The sequence below is a fragment of the Somniosus microcephalus genome, chromosome 27, assembly GCF_052327205.1.
Source record: "Somniosus microcephalus isolate GS21.2 chromosome 27, FLI_Smic_1.0, whole genome shotgun sequence".
Lineage (NCBI taxonomy): Eukaryota > Metazoa > Chordata > Chondrichthyes > Squaliformes > Somniosidae > Somniosus > Somniosus microcephalus.
Window position 1 is genome coordinate 3,201,911 of NC_141013.1, and position 11,476 is coordinate 3,213,386.

General features: G+C 45.6%; 1 long non-coding RNA gene across 1 annotated transcript; it reads left to right on the forward strand.

Annotated features, from left to right (window-relative positions):
* The first annotated feature begins 31 nt into the window (after window positions 1-31).
* On the forward strand, window positions 32-11,407 carry LOC147099888 (uncharacterized). Its single transcript, XR_015073769.1, has 6 exons — window positions 32-277; window positions 2,484-2,532; window positions 2,626-2,747; window positions 6,766-6,901; window positions 7,621-7,760; window positions 11,318-11,407. It is a non-coding gene; the product is annotated as an uncharacterized LOC147099888 (long non-coding RNA).
* The last annotated feature ends 69 nt before the right edge of the window (window positions 11,408-11,476 follow it).

Below are 11,476 nucleotides of genomic sequence, written 5' to 3' on the forward strand. Positions count from 1 at the left end.
CGCTTCATCTCCCGAATGATCTTACCTATTAACCCTTCTTCATTGATCTAGAGTGGGGGCGAGGACTCGATCCACAAGCAACACCCTGTGCTTAGTGAATAAATCTACCAACTCCAAAATACCCCGCAGCCCCACACAGCTCAAAATCCAGCAAAACTCGGAAGAACAATCCAGCACACCATTCAAACAGAGAGAAAACTCCCTTTGGAACTCAATGATGCGTTGCTCAATTCAGCTTAGCGACGCACATCCCTTTATGTAGCGCGAGTTTCCCTAGGTAAGCAAACTTTATTTTGTTGCATTTGAACCAGCGACTCATGTGTTTTTTTGATGACGGTAACTTACAATGAGAAAGGCCGAGCCCTGTGTGGCGATTAACGGGAACAGTTCTGAACGTAAGCGAATACCTGGCGAGGCAGGACAGGACAATGAGCGTCAGCACTGTGGGCAAGAGACTGCAAACTGCTGCCTACAGCGGCATTCACTGACAAAACCATTTTACCGCACATGACCCCGGCCTAAATGGGGGAGGGGGGGTTTATATATTTCAACAATTTGGAAATGTAATTATTAGGATGTTTCATTCTTCCGAAAAGTGATTTTTCACTTTATCCAAAAAACCTTCTTGCAGTAACTCTGAACTCCTGATTGTAAAATTGCAATGGATTATTGTTGTCGTTCGCCAAACTCAATGATTGTTGTAATTACCTTTAGCTTTTGTTGGGGTTTCAACCTTTCAATAGACTCGGGATAGTTGCAAGAACAATCTCCACCCCGTCCATAGTATCCGCCCATTGATGGGGCTGTGTGTATTTAATCTGTACCTTACCGGAGCCATAGGGCCAGAATCGTATCTTCACTCAGGTCCCCGAACAGCAGAACAAATCAGGTAGGATTGTGTCTGGGTAGAAATGGTTCTTTGGCACGCTCACATTTCCATTGGGAAGATCAAGGTAACGATCTCTCCTAAGACGGGTAGTCGTGTCCTTGTTGATGGTGGGACAGTCAGATTAGCTGGAGATGTTTCTATTCGATGGGAATCTTCAGCAAGTTAAGTCCTACCTATCATAGTGTGAAACAAAGGCTATGATCTCATACTCGGACTCAGTAAAGTCCAAAGTTGCACCATTGGATTGGTTGGGGCTAACTTACTCCATGCAAGAGTCCATCCTTCACAGTCTCGCAGAAATGAGGCCCAACTGTCTACCAGTAGGTCGTTTCTGGACCAGCTCTGGAAGCGGGACCTCAACCTTCTGCGCCAGTTCAGGAATTCTGCTCCTTGTACACAGGAGTTTGATGTGAGGTTAGAGGGCCCTGGAGTGCGCACCGGCCACATACACCAGATTTAAAGTGACACTACTGCCGGCGCTTTTTATTTTGAGGCTTTCAGACTCATTCTGGGCCCCAGAATGTGCGCAGACCTTTGACATGTGAGATTTGAGAGGACGCACTCTCTCCAACTGGATCTCGCTGCTTGATACTTCCAGCGGCCCTGGCATCCTGAAAGCGCTTTGGATATTGGCAGTGAATATTAAGCAATTTGATTCGTTCACCTTTGTTTTATTGGTAGTTATATTGCTGACTGCCCAATTTTCGTTTGGATTTTTTTGAGCTTCATAATTGGTGGTTTTCATTCCCACTTGCATATATATCAACTCGTGAATTTCTCGTGGCATCGCTCATGGTAGGTTGATGATAAATTGTTTTATAATGACAGGAGTATTGAACCATTTAATTCACAATATATTATTCTGTTGCTAAGTTGGAGGCGTGTTTAATTTGCACTGTCTCTTTAAAGCCAGAAAGTCTAATTTCTCCAAGGAAACACAACCTGAGGTCACCCAGGGTCTAATTGTTGCTTAGCTGGGCAACATCGTAGATTGCAATGTGCTTGTCAATTTCAGTTTGCAACTGACAAGCACACTGCATTTTAAGATTTCCTTGCACCTGTAATAAGATGTGATGTCTGGAGTGTAACACCTGTGCACTCTGCTGTACCAGCGTTAATATATTACTAGTGGCTCTCCCAGTGGCATTGCTCATGTAAATTAGATGATATGCTGTGTTATAACATGTAATGTACAATGTATTATTCTGCCTGGTGGAGGTAAATCTCTTTAAGGCAACAATGTCCAACTGTTAGGTGAACACAAGCTCAGATCACTCAGAGTTTAATTGTTGTTTAGTCAGGGAATCTTGCAAATTGTAAAGTGCTTGTCAGTTTTAACTCCAGGCCAAAATATGCCCAACATTAAATAACTGAAATAACAACAGACAATGCAGGAAAAACCCAGCAGGGCAGGCAACATCCGTGGAGAGAGAAATAGTCAACGTTTCAGGTCGAAACCCTTCTATAACTGGCCGTTTTTTGTTCTGATCTATAACAAATGTAACATCTGCAGTCTGTGTGTGCCCACATATTGTTTCTAATATATTGATACATATAAATATTTTAATGACCTCCATTGATTTTCGTTGCACAGCAAGCTGGGGTCCGTACTCCAACGTGCGTTCTATGGGTCTGGAGGCTGCGTAAGTAAAAACGAGGCAATTCTTAACAGCATTGACATCTTGCTGAAGATTATGTGTGATCGCTGACGGCCCAATCTTTGTGATCCATCTCAGGTGACCCTATATGAGCAAAGGAACTTCTCTGGCAGGCGGTTAGCAGTGACCAGTGACTGCCCAAAGCTGTCAGAATGTAACTTCCCCGAGAGATGCAATTCTGTGCAAGTGGAGAGTGGGGCGTAAGTAACTTAAAGTTAAACCATTGTTGTTGTCGTATCTTCACACTCTTTCCTTAGAGAACAATGTGAGGTAGTGGAGGAGTCACGGGCTGATCAACAGTCTGACAAGCTGCAACGTGAACGCTCCTTCTATGGCCGTGACCATCTTTCTCCCAGCCGATAGTGCGGGTTAGTCCTATAGGGTGGGGGAGGGTTTTATAGGCCCCCACAACCCATACGATGAGGGGAGACCACCCACACCCACTGGACGCGAGAATCCCGCTAGATGTCAACCCAGAATTCAGAACCGGAGCTCGGGGCTCCACTCACTGGGACTGTCTGGAGTGAGGTTCAAACCCTGCACTGTCTGACTCCGAGCTTAGCTTAATGGCCCTGGTAAAGGATAGAGACATTAGAGATATAATTCGTCTGGGGCAGTACTGCAAACCGAGCAATAGCAAATTGGTAACTCATTTTACACTCACGGCCATATTATCTATGGCAAAGAATATTGGGCCGAGTGTGAAACGGGCGGCCGATTCACTATTGCTCATTTTGTGCTGCCAGCCAAGACTAATTTCACTTCTATTGAGTCTCAAAACTACACACAACGGCTCCTTCAGTTTTATAACATTGAAAGGCGGTTAAGAAGGCAAATGGTATGTTGGCCTTTGTAGCGAGAGGGTTTGAGTACAGGAACAAGGATGTCTTGCTGCAGTTGTACAGGGCCTTGGTGAGACCACACCTTGAGTATTGTGTGCAGGTTTGGTCGCCTTATCTGAGGAAGGATGTTCTTGTCATGGAGGGAGTGCAGCGAAGATTCACCAGGCTGATCCCTGGGATGGCAGGAATGACGTATGAGGAGAGATTGGGACGACTGGGCTTGTACTCGCTGGAGTTTAGAAGAATGAGAGGGGATCTCATTGAAACTTATAAAATTCTGACAGGACTGGACAGACTAGATGCAGGAAGGATGTTCCCGATGGTCAGGGAGTCCAGAACCAGGGGTCACAGTCTAAGGATAAGGGGTAAGCCATTTAGGACAGAACTGAGGAGGAATTTCTTCACCCAGAGAGTGGTGAACATGTGGAATTCTCTACCACAGAAGGCAGTAGAGGCCAATTCATTAAATATATTCAAGAAGGAGTTAGATATATTCCTTAAGGCTAAAGGGATCAAGGGGTATGGGGAGAAGGCAGGGACAGGGTACTGAATTTGGATGATCAGCCATGATCGCATTGAATGGCGGAGCAGGCTCGAGGGGCCGAATGGCCTACTCCTGCTCCTATTTTCTATGAAAGCTCCCCCAATAGCTTTGTGGGTTGATGCCCCAGGAGGTGTGGTCCTGAGCCACACAGATTAAAATGTCCCAGGGTCGATCCCTGGTCTGTGTTGAGTTGGCTAATCTCTGCTGTAGCAGCGATTGGATTGTTACAATTGGCCTCGGTACCGCCCCCCCCCCCCCAGTTAGGGATCAGCACTCCAGTTTGCTATCCACTGACCCCTGCTGGGAAGTCCAGTACCGGCGCACCGTGGCTGCAGTGTGTATCATCTACAGGATGCATGGCAGCAACTCGCCCTGGCTTCTTCAGCAACACCTCTCAAACTCGTGACCTTCACCAATAGGAGGACAAAGGCAGCAGACGCATGGGGACACCCGCCACCATCTCCAAGGTCTGTTCTAAGTCACACACCATTCTGACATGGACATATATCACCCGTTCCTTCAGCGTTGGTGGGTAAAAATCCTGGAACTTCTTCCCTAAGGTCATTGTAGGAGTACCTTCACCATATAGACAACTTCTTCTCTTCTTAGGCAGTCCCTGGGAACCGAGGATGACTTGCTTCCACACTAAAAATGAGTTCTCAGGTGACTGATGAGTCCAATGCGGGACCTACAGTCTCTATCACAGGTGGGGCAGACGGTGGTTGAAGGGGCAGGTGGGTGGGGTGCTTGGGTTGACGTGTGCGCCTTCCGCTGTTTGCGCTTGGTTTCCGCTTGCTCCCGGCGAAGAGACTCGAAGTGTTCGGCACCTTGCCGGATGCTTCTCCTCCACTTTGTGCGGTCTTGGGCCAGGGATTCCCAGGTGTTGGTGGGGATGTTACACTTTTTCAAGGAGGCTTTGAGGGTGTCCTTGAAGCATTTCCTCTGCCCACCTGGGGCTCTCTTGCCGTGTCGGAGCTCCAAGTAGAGCGCTTGTTTTGGGAATCTTGTATCGGGCATGCAGATGATGTAGCCCATCCATCGGAGCTGATTGAGCGTGGTCAAAACTTCGATGCTGGGGATGTTGGCCTGAGCGAGAACACTGACGTTGGTGCGCCTATCCTGCCAATGGATTTGCATTCCTCAGGCGACCGAAGGCTGCACTGGCACACTGAAGGTGGTGTTGGACTTCATCATCAACGTCTGCCCTTGTTGACAGTAGGCTCCCAAGGTATGGAAAGTGATCCACATTGTCCAAGGCCTTGTCGTGGATTTTGATAATCTGAGAGCAGTACTGTGTGGCGGAGGCAGGTTGGTAGAGGACCTTTGTCTTACAGATGTTTAGTGTAAGGCCTATGCTCTCGTACGCTTCGGTGAAGGTGTTGACGATGGTTTGGAGTTCGACTTCAGAGTGTGCGCAGATGCAAGCGTCGTCTGCATACTGTAATTCGATGACAGAGGATGGGACAACCTTGGATCTGGATTGGAGGTGACGGAGGTTGAACAGTTTCCCGTTTGTTCTGTAGATTAGCTCCACTCTAGCAGGGAGCTTACTGAGGGTGAGATGGAGCATTGTAGCCAGGAAGATCGAGAAGAGCGTTGGTGTGATGCCACAGCCTTGCTTGACCCCGGTCCGTATGTGACTACAGCGGTTTAAGAAGGCGGCCCTTCACCATCACCTTCTCAAGGGCAACTAGGGATCAATGTTCCCGTTAATTTTTTTTGGGTGCGTGGCCCCTTTAAGGAGATGCGCGGCCCATTTAAAATACCATGCATGCGTGGTTTTTCCTATTGAAAAGCTGGCGAGCTGGCTGCGCGGGAGGTCCAGAGAGCTGTGCAAACGCGCGGCCGTGCAGCTTAAAGGGAACATCGCTAGAGATGGCCAATAACTGCTGGCTTTGCTTCTGTGTACAAGATTAGGCTTAGGCTGTGATGCCCTCTGCAGTGGAATAGCCTGACAGCACTCAGTCTGCAACTACACATTAAAAATTATAACTTGGAGGGTTGCTTGCAGTTGTAGAACTGGACCCCAGCAAGAGTCATCCTCTGTAGCTGGGGAGAGGATGGAAGGGGAGGAAAAAACAGTGAAAAGAAAACACTCCTGTGGAGAAATTCAGAGGAAATAAAAATCACAATATCCATTACTATATCAGAAGTTCATTCTAACTGGCCTCTTGGGCTGCACAGAACATTACTGTGGGACGAGTACTATCAAAACAGATAAAGAACTTCCACATCCCAAAGCTCTTTACAGCCAAAGAAATACATTTGAAGTGTAGTCACTGTTGTAACATAGCCAATATGGCAGCCAATTTGCGCACAGCAAGCTCCCACAAACAGCAATGGATTGAATAACCAGTTGATCTGTTTTAATGTGCTGGTTGGGGGATAAATATTGGCCAGGTCACTGGGACAACTCCCCTGCTCTTCTTTGAACTGGTGCCATGAGATCGTTTATATCCATCGAAGAGGGCAGATGAGGCCTTGGTGTAAAATTTCACCTGAAAGATGGCACAGTGCTCCCTCATTACTGCTTTGAAATGCTGGACTAGATTATGTGCTCAAGTCTCTGGGGTGACCTTCTGTCTCAAGAGGCAAGAGTGCTACTGACTGAGCCATGGCTGACACTGACCTCACCCCCAAAGTTCTCTGTTAAGAGAAATTTGATTTTTAGTCCGCACTTTGCAGCCTTGTGACATTTTGGACCATATGGTTGCTATGGAGCCAATCAACCAATATCAGCACTAATTTCTATTTATTATTCCTATATTGCTTTATTTTATCAGACCCAACTGTTGCAGTGTAAATAATACGTTCTTTATTTCTCATTAACAGTTGGGTTGGATATGAGGGTGAAAACTACAGTGGCCGCCAGTATCTCTGGGATGTGTACGACAAACGAGAATACAGCAACTATGATAAGTGGCTCGGAACATCAGATCACATCTCCTCTGTAAGAGCAGTGAGAGAGGTGGGTTAAAAAAATGTGATCTGATTATAATGTTACATAATGCAGTAAATTACCACCTGTAGAGAGGGACATTACTCAGTTAAATCATCTAAGCTAAGGGGGACGTTGTAATTAAAAAAATAAAATCACCTCCTTTATCAGATGGTACATCGCAGAGTTATGAGATGCAGGTTCATGGTTAAAATATCTCACCGTGAGTCCTCGAACTTTGTTGTGCCATTGGGTAGAGGCACTGGCGGGGGGGAGGGGGGGTAGAGGTGCCTGGGGGAGGGATGGGGGGGCGGGTAGAGGCACTGGGGTGGGGTGGGGGTGGGGGTGGGGTAGAGGTGCCGGGGGTGGGGGGGGGGGGCACGTAGAGGCGCCAATTGGAGATTGATTGCTGCCTCATAGATAGGGAGCCAGGAAGAGAAGGAAAACATTTTGTTTATTTGAAATGGAACAAACAGAAGGTGTCAACTCCCAATAGTTAAATCACTTAATTTGTCAATGATTAGCCCAAAGGCCACACAGGTAGATTCAAGAAGCAGGCTGCATGTCTATGGTTAAACTGGGGAGCAACAAAAAGCAGAGGGGAAAAAAAAGTATTTTTAGATGATGTAAAAAAAAATTGCATCTATATTGAAAAATTGGAATGCCACGTGTAAAGATTTTTTAAAAACCTGCAAACATTGACACAGAACTATAACAAATCAATGTCTTTGTGCCTTGAATCCAATCAGGAATGTTCTCCATCTAAAATTTGTTTATATGAAAAACCCGGCTTTTCTGGAAGGAAGGTGGAACTCCAAGAGGATATTCCGAACTTCATTTCACGTTTCAGTCTCAATCGCTTTGCCTCGGCCAGGGTTCTTGGAGGAGTGTAAGTACAGTGAGCCGAGTTACTGTACTTGAGCATAATTCACTGTGCGGTGTTTAAGTGTAACGATACACTTACATAAATGCAATTGCAGTTAAAATTTTATTCACACCATTTACATGGATATTTAGTGAAGATTCCCAACTGTTTCCCCTCCTTCAGGAAGGTGCGAACTGATGCTGGGACCAGAACCCCTTTGGCAACTCGCTCATGTGGCCATTCATCACGTGAGCCTCGACACTGTCACTGGGCTATCCGACCCTCAGATAGTCTCACAGCTGAGCCTGATCCCATCCTCACCCAATATCCACTGGAGGGGTCACTGGGGTAATGATTAGGAGCAGAAACCCTGGCTGACTTTTCCCCCCTTCACTGAGTAGGGGGTTAGTGGCCACTTTCAGCCCAGCTCAGCTCAGCTCAGCTCGGCTCGACTCGGCTAACCCAGCACAGAATGGGAGTCAAAACGCGGGGGTCCTTGGCCTGTGTGGACAGTGCATCTATCTACATGGCACTAAAAACATGTTGACAGAGCAAATATTTCCTAATTTCCCCCTCCCCCAAAATAACACTAACCGTTTAGGGATGGGAATGCTTCACATTGACCTGCTGCCCGCAGCAAGATCACACTTTACATAAGAACAAAAGAAATAGGAGCAGGAGTCGGCCATTCGGCCCTTCGAGCCTGCTCTGCCATTCAATGAGATCATGGCTGATCTTCTGCCTCAACTCCATTCACTGGCCCTATCACCATATCCCTTGATGCCTTTACTAGTCAGAAATCTACCGACTTCTGTTTTGAATATACCCAATGACTGAGTCTCCACAGCCCTCTGGGGTAGAGAATTCCAAAGATTCACCACCCTCTGTGTGAAGAAATTTCTTCTCATCTCAGTCCTGAATGGCCTACCCTTTCTCCTGAGGCTGTGGCCCCTGGTTCTAGACTCCCCAGCTAAGGGAAACATTCTCCCAGCATCCACCCTATCAAGCCCTGTAATAATTTTGTATGCTTCAATGAGATCCCCTTTCATTCTTCTGAATTCAAGAGAATACAGGCCTAATTTGCTCAATCTCCTCATACGACAGTCCCACCATCCCAAGAATCAATCTGGTGAACCTTCATTGCACTCCCTCTATGGCAAGTATATCCTTCCTTAGGTAAGGAGACCAAAATTGTACACAGTACTCCAGGTGTGGTCTCACCAAGGCCCTATATAATTGGAGTAAGACTTCTTTACTCCTGTACTCAAATCCTCTTGTAACGAAGGCCAGCATACCATTTCCCATCCTAATGGCTTGCTGCACCTGCACATTAACTTTCAGTGACTCATGTACAAGGACACCCAGGTCCCTTTGAGCATCTGCACTCCCCAATCTTTCACCATTTAGGAAATACTCTGTCTTTGTTTTTTCTACCAAAGTGGATAACTTCACATTTATCCACATTATATTCCATCTGCCATGTTCTCGCCCACTCACTGAGCCTGTTGAGATCCCCTTGAAGCCTCTTCACATCCTCTTCGCAACTGACACTGCCACCTAGCTTTGTGTCATCAGCAAATGTTATATTTAGTCCCCTCATCCAAATCATTGATATAGATTGTGAATAGCTGGGGCCCAAGCACCGATCCTTGCGGTACCCCACTAGTCACAGCCTGCCATCCTGAAAAAGACCCGTTTATCTCTACTCTTTGTTTTCTGTCTGTTAACCAATTCTCAATCCATGTTAGTATATTACCCCCAATTCCATGTGCCCTAATTTTGTTCACCAACCTCTTGTGTGGGACCTTATCGAAGGCCTTCTGAAAATCCAAATACACCACATCTACCGGTTCCCCTTTGTCTACTCCACTAGCTACATCCTTAAAGAACTCCAATAGGTTTGTCAAACAGGACTTCCCTTTCATAAATCCATGTTGACTCTGCCCAATCTTACTATTAGTTTCTAAGTGCCCAGTTATTGCATCCTTTATAATAGATTCCAGCATTTTCCCAACTACTGATGTGAGGCCAACAGGTCTGTAGTTCCCTGTTTTCTCTCTCCCTCCTTTCTTAAATAGCGGGGTTACATTTACTGTCCTCCAATCTCCAGGAACCGTTCCAGAAATCTATAGAATGTTGGAAAATGACAACCAATGCATCCACTATCCCAATGGCCACCTCTTTCAAAACCCTAGGATGTAGGTCGTCTGGTCCTTGAGATTTATTGACTTTTAGTCCCATTAATTTTGCTAGTACTGTTTTTTTACTAATAATAATTTCTTTAAGTTCCTCATTCTCAACACACCCTTGGTTTTCTCATATTTCTGGGAGGTTTTTTGTGTCTTCCTCCCTGAAGACAGAAACAATATTTATTTAATTTCTCTGCCATTTCCTCATTCCCCATTATAAATTCTCCCATCTCTGACTGTAAAGGACCTACATTTACCTTCGCCAGTCTTTTCCTTTTCACATACCTATAGAAGCTTTTACAATCCATTTTTATATTTTACTAGTTTGTGCTCATATTCCATTTTCCCTTTCTTTATCAATTTCCTGGTACCCCTTTGCTGATTTCTAAAAAGGTCCCAATCCTCAGGCTGACCGCTTTTTCTGCCAACTTTATAAGCTTCCTCCTTTGACTTAATACTAGCTTTAATTTCTTTTGTTAGCCATGGTTGGATCACTTTTCCTTTTGGGTTGTTATGCCCAAGAGGAATATATGTTTGTTGCAAATTATGCATTATTTCCTTGAATGTTAGCCATTGTATGTCCACCTTCATACTTTTTAGTGTAGTCTCCCAATCTACCATGGCTAACCTGCCCCTCATACCCTTGTAGTTTCCTCTGTTTTAAGATTGAAGACCTTAGTTTCAGATTGGACTACATCACTCTCAAACTTAATATAAAATTCAATCATATTATGGTCACTTGTCCCTAAAGGCCCCTTTACCACAAGATTATTGATTAGCCCTTTCTCATTACACCGTACCAGATCCAGAATAGCCTGTTCCCTGGTTGGTTCCTCCACATACTGATCCAGGAAACCATCTCGCATGCATTCCAAGAATTCGTCCTCCACACCATTAGTGGTAATTTGATTTGCCAGTCAATATGTAGATTAAAGTCCCCCATGATTACCGTATTGCCCTTGTTACATGCACTTCTAATCTCTTGATTGATACTGTGCCCTACATTACCACTACTGTTTGGTGGCCTATACACAACTCCCACCAATGTTTTCCACCCTTTGCTGTTTCTTAGCTCCATCCAAACTGATTCCAGTTCTACATCATGATCTGCCAAGCCAAGATCTTTTATCTCTACTGTACCGATCTCATCCCCTATTAACAGCGCTATGCCACCTCCTTTTCCTTTTTGTCTGTCCTTCCTAAATGTTGAGTACCCTGGAACATTCAGTTCCCAGCTTTGGTTACCCTGCAACCATGTCTCTGTAATGGCAATTACATCATAACCACATTTACCCAGACATTGTGTCAGGGACAGGGAAGCACAGCTTTAAATAAACATGATCTTACAGGGTCAGCGTATATTTGCTAATATTTTTTCCCCTTTCATCATAGCTGGGTAGCCTACCAGGATCCAAATTACCGGGGCCTACACTACATTTTGGAGAAAAGGGATTTCAACAATTACACTGAGTGGGGAGCGACTGCTACCACCGTGGGCTCCATTCGACGAATCCGCTTTCACTGAGATAAGGAGCGAGTTTCCGCCATTGT